Consider the following 10,509-nt stretch of genomic DNA (forward strand, 5'->3'; position numbering starts at 1 on the left):
TGAAGTGCTTCTGAGCCAACCAAGTCAGGACCATATGCATTTTCCATGCAATCCCACTTCCAAGTGAACAGAAGCAGTGGACACAGAGTGGATTAAGAGCTCTCTGCACAATAATGATGCAGAAAGGGTCACAGCAGCAAAAGACATAACAGGGATACGTACAAAAAAGTCCAAGATTCTGCATGCCAACCCTCGGAAATTAAAAGGCCACAAAAGATGCAGGAATGAATCTAACAACAAAGTGCAAAGAACAGCGCTGCAAAGTTGCAATTTGAGACGCGCTGGGATGCCAAACATGGTATGATGATACAATCAGTGCCAGCGCACCAGCATCAACATGTCTCTAATTACCTATGAGAAAATGACTTATAACAACTGCCAGGATAAACATACTCAGAATCCAGGAGCAGGAATCAAATAAAAATCGGAAGAACTTGCCCTTGGATCTAAAGGCATATTGGACTACTTCACCCAGCTTACTACTGGAAAATTTCAGTTCTGCATCACTCTAGTCCACTCTTTAACTCTGTCACTATTTATCATCATTTCTTTATTCTTGAATCTAGTATTGTACATACTGTAGCCAGACACAGTGGGTTCTCAGCCTCTGCTTCCAATAAAAAGACACAACATACTCTCTATCTCACTCTCACCTCTTTCATCTTCCATCTGTCCTTCATTCTTTTTCCTGACCCTTTCCACTGCACACTTTATGTCTCCATGGACATAAACTGTTATCCCTCTCTGTCTTCCACTCCATGCCATTTATACTCAATCTGAGCCCAAGTACCACATGTCATATCCCCTGTACACATGCTTCTACAACTACAGTGCCACTGCCCCTGTCTATAAATATCCCCTGCTCTGGACTCATTTTATTACGTTGTCCCTTGAGACTGCATTCTACCAGCTGCTCTCCCCTGACCTCACCATTCTAATGCACAAATTATCTTTATTTGACTTTTCATTAGTATTGCTCTGTTTCCTTCCTCTTAGAAACATCTTACTTGTCTCCCCAGTTTTGTTACAATGCCCCAACATTTTAATGAATACTCCCAGTCCATCCTTCAGGACCAAGGTACCTTCCTCACTGCAGTGCAAGTGGTCCCTGATAAACATATATATCCTTCTCATTACATATGCCCCCACCCTGAATCGTTGGTCTCTGTACCCACCCATCAGCCCCACACTGAAATCCCTTAACCAGCCTTTCCTAATTCTATCTGTCTGGTTGATGCACTCATAGCCCTTCTAAGTCTACCACCTCGGCTCCTGACCACCTAGACTCCCACTCTTTATGGTATATCTCCCTCAGCTGCTGACCACCTAGACACGCACTTTGTGGTTTCTCTGCCTCTGCTCCTGATCCATTGTTTTTACCATCTCTGTAGTTTCTGTTGCCATGTAATCTGCAAAATGTCTTCTAGGTTACACCATTCCTTATTGGCTACATTTAGTAAGGATTACTTAGTTGCTTATTTACTTACCTATTTATTTATTTGTTTGAATTTGTCTACTGCAATAAAGTAAATCAAAAAGGATCTATTAACACCCAGCCTGGGAGCTTATACTCAAGAAAGGTACAATTCACTTTAACATTAAGGATAAGAGCATAATATTTTACAGAATGTGTATGGCATTCACTACGTTATTATCTCTACTGCCTCCTCTACCAACAGTAGACTTCACCTCTCCCTTTCACTGCAATCTAATTCCTTTTATAATATAGTATCTTTGGCAGATGCATTCACATGCATTATATACCTGGTAGTCATACCTTTGGTCCTTCCACTTACCCCAAAATTACCTGTTTCTGCTCTGAGCATCAGGTAAGCACATAAAATTGTTTAAGTATGCAACAGAGAGCGAGAGAGAAGACAAAGGGTGAGGATTATTGTAGTCAATCAATGAAGAAAGCAAATATAAGAAATGGAGCAAGACAAACAAAACACATAGTTGAGGAGAGGAATATCAAAGTGGGATGGAAAGATGGATGGGTAATGGGGGAATGTACAGACATAGAGGGATTGCTATACCTTGGGAAGATGGAAGAAGAGAAACATCTATCAGATTATCACCACTGGGTAACCCTGGGTAACCTTTTACTCAATAACTGACTACACCAAGAGCTTGCTACAATAACAGAACCAGATCAAGGGACCCGGTGATCAACTCTCCCCCCAAAATAAATACATACATAAAATAAATGGGGGAAAACCTGAAGGAGACCTGACCAGGGTCCAGACAACACTTGTGACAGAATTCTTTAGTAGTTTCTTTCATTGCTGCAATCATTACTTGATCAGCTTCACACATAATGTGCACATCCCTGCCTATGTCACCTGCAATTGGCTCAGTAGTGTGGCTATTGGTTTTCAGATAGCCAGGGTAAACCACTGGCAAGGAATGTGCAGCAAATGTTTTTGGTGGTCATTATTATCTACAGTACATGTTTTACATAAATAAAGGCTTCACCAACACCATCACCTATCTGCTTCATAAGGGCGAGGAGAAGAAATTCCTGGGGATAGCTGACAGTTCAGCATGTAACTTGCATTTTTCAAAGTACAGGAATGCTAGTCCTTAAGAACTAAATCACTCCACACAGAACAATAACCTGCCATTGCAATACACATTTGTAATTTCCATCGGTTTTTACTGTAGTTTAGGATACTCACTGTAGTGACAGCAAAGCCCATGAGCACACGTACATGCACTGATTGCCTCCTGCTGGGGAACAATTGCTGCTTGCTCTGCTCCTGTCCCACCCCAACTTCTCAGTCATGTCCAAAGCCCTTACTTGTATTCATGCAAATGCACACCCCAGTTATGTCCCAGTTAGCAAGATCTGAAAGTGAAACACTCATTCCTTCAAACTTTCATATACCTGACTCAATTCATGCTCACACCAAGGCCAAAAGATATAGCATTCACTCACCACCACACACTTAAACCTATAATTAAGACAAACACTTACATTTCGGTAATATACCCGTGTTAGTGGTGCTGCGGTAGCATTGTTGCCTCACAGCAAGACGTTGTCGCGTTCGATTCTCAGCTAGAGCATCTTCTGTGTGGAGGCATGCGTGAATGGACGTGCCTTCGTTGAAGGTTGTGCATCAGTGCTGGTAACTTGGCACGTAAAAATCCCCTACCAAACATTAGCGGACCGGAGTTCCGCTGTGGCGACCCCTAACCGGGATAAGCCGAAAGACACAACACAACAACTTACATTTCAGTAATAGTTAATATAAAACACCTCTCGAAACTGCCCTTATCTTTTTCAACAATTCTACCCACATACTACCTACTCTTATAACCCACCAATACATCTAAAACCATTACCTCATCACACACAACAATACACACTAATCAGTATCACACACAGCAATATATACTAACCCATATCACGTGCAATAATACTCACTAACCCATATCACACACAATACACACTAACCCAAATCATACACAATACTCACTAACCCATTTCACACACAGCAATACATACTAACCATTATCACACACAAAAATAAGCACTAACCCATATCACACACAGCAATGCATATTAACCATTATCACACATGAGAATACTCATTAACCCATATTACACACAACTATATACACTAACCCATATCACACATAGCAATACATGCTAACCATTATCACACATGACAATACTCACTAACCCATATCACACACAACAATACACACTAATGCATATCACACACTCCAATACATACTAACCAGTATCACACACAATACTCACTAACCCATATCACACACAGCAATACATACTAACCATTATCACACACAATAAGCACTAGCCCACATCACATACAACAATACACACTAGCCCATATCACACACAATAACCACTAACCCCTATCACACACAACAATGCTCACTAATCCATATCACACACAGCAATACATACTAACAATTATCACACACAATAATCACCCTATATCAAACAACTATACATACTAACCTATATCACACATAATACACACTAACCCATATCAAAAAAAGTTACATACACTAACCCATATTACACACAACAATACACACTAGCCCATGTCATACACAACAATATGCACTAACCCATATCACACACAACAATACATACTAACCCTTATCACACACAACAATACTCAACCCATATCACACAACAATGCACACTAATGCATATCATGCACAGCAATACATACTAACCAGTATCTCACACAGCAATACATACTAACCATTATCACACACAAAATATGCACTAACCCATATCACAAACAGCAATGCATATTAACCATTATCAGACATGACAATACTCACTAACCCATATTACACACAACAATATACACTAACCCAGATCACATACAGCAATACATGATAACCATTATCACACATGACAATACTCACTAACCCATATCACACACAAAAAGGCACACTAATGCATATCACACACTCCAATACATACTAACCACTATCACACACAACAATACTCACTAACCCATATCACACACAGCAATACATACTAACCATTATCACACACAATACGCACTAACCCATATCACATACAACAATACACACTAGCCCATATCACACACAATAACCACTAACCCCATCACACACAACAATGCTCACTAATCCATATCACACATAGCAATACATGCTAACCATTATCACACACAATAATCACCTCATATCACACAACTATACCTACTAACCCATATCACACATAACAATACACACTAACCCGTATCACAAACAGTAACATACACTAACCCATATTACACACAATAATACACACTAACCCATATCACACACATAAATACATACTAACCCTTATCACACACAATACTCATTTACCCATATCATACAATACACACTAATGCATATCACGCAAAGCAATACATACTAACCAGTATCTCACACAGCAATGCATACTAACCATTATCACACACAATATGCACTAACTCATATCACACACAACAATGCACACTAGCCCCTATCACACACAACAATAGGCACTACCCCATATCACACGCAATAATGCTCATGAATCCATATCCCACACAGCAATACATACTAAGCATTATCATACACAAAAATATGCACTAACCCATATCACACACAGCAATGCATATTAACCATTATCACACATGACAATACTCACTAACCCATATTACACACAACAATATACACTAACCCATATCACACACAGCAATACATAACTATTGTCACACATTACAATGCTCACTAACCCATATCACACACAACAATACACTCTAATGCATATCACACGCTCCAGTACATACTAACCACTATCACACACAATACTCACTAACCCATATCACACACAGCAATACATACTAACCATTATCACACACAATAATCACTATCCCATATCACACAACTATACATACTAACCCATATCACACATAATAATACGCACTAACCCGTATCACATACAGTAACATACACTAACCCATATTACACACAACAATGCACACTAACCCATATCATACACAACAATATGCACTAACCCATATCACAGACAGCAATACATACCAACCCTTATCACACACAACAATACTCATTAACTCATCTCACACAACAATACACACTAATGCATATCACGCACAGCAATATATACTAACCAGTATCTCACACAGCAATACATACTAACCATTATCACACACAATATGCACTAACCTATATCACACACAACAATGCACACTAGCCCATATCACACACAACAATAGGCAATACTCCATATCACACACAACAATGCTCACTAACCCATATCCCACACAGCAATACATACTAACCATTATCAAACACAATAATTACTACCCCATATCACACACAACTATACATATTAACCCATATCGCACATAATAATACACACTAACCCATATCACACACAATACATACTAATCCATCTCACACACAACAATGCAAACTAACCCATATCCCACTCAACAATACATACTTTCCCATATTACATGGGTTCCTATTATATAATTGAAGACACAATCCTTCAAATGTGTCTTGATCGAAATTGAAAGCACGAAACAGCAAAATAGCGAAATGGCATATAAGCGATTTCTTTCCCTGGGAAACAATTCACTTGTCTGCCTCTGTTACTTTGCAGTTTTCCTCACTGTAGTGTGATCTCAGAGTTGGTATATTTAAGTGGGGGTGTGGGGGGGGTCACAGACCTCCACATCAGGGGGTGTGGGGCGAAGCCCCCTACTTTATGTAATGTTTTCAAGTTTTATTTTTATTTTTATTTTTTGTGGAACAGCAATTTTTTTCCCCTGGGAAAAAAAATCACTGTTTGGAGTGTTCAGGATTGTAAGCTTTCGCTTACATGGGGTCGATAAATCAGCCTTCCTTTTTTTAAGCATTCGCTGATTTAATATACACCCTATTACACAGAACACATACTAACCCCTATCACATACAACAATGCTTACTAACCTATATCACACACAGCAATACATACTAACCATTATCACAAACATTAATCACTACCACATATCACACAATTATACATACTAACCCATATTACACATAACAATACACACTAACCCATATCACAAACAGTAACACACACTAAGCCATATCACACATAGTTATCAAACACAATAATCACTACCCCATATCACACATAACTATACATACTAACCTATATCACCCATAACAAGACACACTAACCCATGTCACAAACAGTAACACACACTAACCCATATTACACACAACAATATTCACTAACCCATATCACACACAGCAATACCTACAAACCATTATTACACACAAAAATATGCACTAACCCATATCTCACATAGCAATGCATATTAACCATTACCTCACACAACAATACCCACTAACCCATATTACACACAATATACACTAACGCATATCACACACAGCAATACATACTAATGCAGATCACACACAACAATATGCTCTAACCCATATCACACACAGCAATACATGCTAACCATTATTACACATGACAATACTCACTAACCCATATCACACACAACAATACACACTAATGCATATCACACACTTCAATACATACTAACCACTATCACACACAACAATACTCACTAACCCATATCACACACAGCAATACATACTAACCATTATCACACACAATATGCACTAACCCATATCACATACAACAATACACACTAGCCCATATCACACACAATAACCACTAACCCCTATCACACACAACAATGCTCATTAATCCATATCACACACAGCAATACATACTAACCATTATCACACACAATAATAACTACCCCATATCACACAACTATACATATTAACCCATATCACACATAACAATATGCACTAACCCGTATCACAAACAGTAACATACACTAACCCATATTACACGCAACAATACTCACTAACCCATATCATACACAACAATATGCACTAACCCATATCATACACAGCAATACATGCTAACCATTATCACACATGACAACACTCACTAACCCATATCACACACAACAATACACACTAATGCATATCACACACTCTAATACATACTAACCACCATCACACACAACAATACTCACTAACCCATATCACATACAGCAATATATACTAACCATTATCAGACACAATACGCACTAACCCATATCACATACAACAATACAGACTAGCCCATATCACACACAATAACCACTAACCCCTATCACATACAACAATGCTCACTAATCCATATCACACACAGCAATACATACTAACCATTATCACACACAGTAATAACTACCCCATATCACACAACTATACATACTAACCCAACCCAAAACACACATAACAATACACACTAACCCATATCACAAACAGTAACATACACTAACCCATATTACACACAATACACACTAACCCATATCATACACAATATGCACTAACCCATATCTCACACAGCAATATATACTAACCATTATCACACACAACAATATGCACTAACCCATATCCCACATAACAATGCACACTAGCCCATATCACACACAATAGGAACTACCCCATATCAGACATAACAATGCTCGCTAATCCATATTCCACACAGCAATACATACTAACCATTATCAAACACAATAATCACTACCCCATATCACACACAACTATACATACTAACCCATATCGCACATAATAATACACTAACCCATATCACAAACAGCAACACACACTAACCCATATCACACACAACAATACACATAATATATATCACACACAGCAATACATACTAACCATTATCACACACAACAATACTCACTAACCCATATCACACACAATACATACCAATCCATTTCACACACAACAATGCATACTAACCCATATCACACACAACAATACATACTGTCCCATATTACATAGGTTTCTATTATATAATCGAAGACACTATCCTTCGAATGTGTCTTGAACAAACTTAAAAGCACAAAACAGCAAAATGGTGAAATGGCATATAAGCGATTTCTTTCCTTGGGAAAGAAATTGCTTGGCTGCCCCTGCTACTTTGCTATTTTCCTCACTGTAGTGTGCTCTCAGAGTTGGTATATTTAAGTGGAGGGCATAGACCTCCACATCAGGGGGGGTGTGGGGCTAAGCCTCCTACTTTATGTAATGTTTTCAAGTTTTTATTTTAATTTTTCTTTTTTGTGGAACAGCGATTCTTTTTTTCCCTGGGGGAAAAAATCACTGTTCTGAGTGTTGGGGATTGTAAGCTTTCGCTTGCATGGGGTCAAGAAATCAGTGTTCACTTTTTTAAGCATTTGCTTATTTAATATAGACCCTGTTACACACAACACATACTACCCCTATCACACACAACAATGCTCACTAACCCATATCACACACAGCAATACATACTAACCATTATCACACACAATAATCACTACCCCATATCACACAACTATACATACTAACCCATATCACACATAACAATACACACTAACCCATATCACAAACAGTAACATACACTAAGCCATATCACACACAGCAATACATACTAACCATTATCAAACACAATAATCACTACCCCATATCACACACTATATATACTAACCCATATCACCCATAACAATACACACTAACCCGTATCACAAACAGTAACACACACTAACCCATATTACACACAATACACAATAACCCATATCATACACAACAATATGCACTAACCCATATCATACACATCAATACATACTACCCCCTATCACGCACAATACTCATTAACCCATATCACACACAATACACACTAATGCATATCACACACAGCAATACATACTAACCACTATCTAACACAACAATACTCACTAACCCACATTACACACAGCAATACTTACTAACCATTATCACACACAATACGCACTAACCCATATCACACACAACAATATACACTAGCCCATATCACACACAATAGGCACTAACCCATATCACACACAGCAATACATACTAACAATTATCAAACACAATAATCACTACCTCATATCATATACAACTATACACACTATCCCATATTGCACATAATAATATACACTAACCCATATCACAAACAGTAACACACACACTAACCCATATCACATACAACAATACACACTAATGGATATCCCACACAGCAGTACATACTAAGTATTATCACACACAATATCCACTAACCCATATCACACACAATACATATTAACCCATCTCACACACAACAGTGCATATTAACCCATATGACACACAACAATACATACTATCCCATATTACACACAACGCATACTAATCCATATCATACACAACAATGCACACTAATCAGTATCACACACAATACAAACTAACCATATCACATACAACAATACTCACCAACCCATACCATACACAACAATACACACTAACTGATATCACACACAATACATATTAACCCATATTACAGACAATAAGACATAGTAACCCGTATCATACACAATAACACATATTAACCCATATCACATACAACAACACATATTTACCCATATCACCCACAATAATATGTACTAACCCATATCACTCTCAAGAATAAATATTAACCCATATCATACACAGTAATACACACTAACCCATATCACACACAGTACTCGCTAACCCATAGCATACACAAAACACACTAATTGATATCACACACAATACATATTAACTATTAACCCATATCACACACAGCACATATTAACCCATATGATGCATAACAATATTTACTAGCCCATATCACTCACACGAATACATATTAACACATATCATGCACAGTAATGCACACTAACCCATATCACACACAACAATACGCACCAACCTCTATCACACAACAATGCATACTAACTCATATCGCACACAATACATATCAACTCTTATCATACACAATAGATATTAATGCATATCATATACAATAATATGCACTAACCCATATCACACAAAAAGAATACATATTAACCCATATGCACAATACCTATAAAAATACCTACTATCCCATATCAC

This window comes from Protopterus annectens, chromosome 9.part0, assembly GCF_019279795.1.
Source record: "Protopterus annectens isolate FY-2018-M chromosome 9.part0, PAN1.0, whole genome shotgun sequence".
NCBI classification, from domain to species: domain Eukaryota; kingdom Metazoa; phylum Chordata; order Ceratodontiformes; family Protopteridae; genus Protopterus; species Protopterus annectens.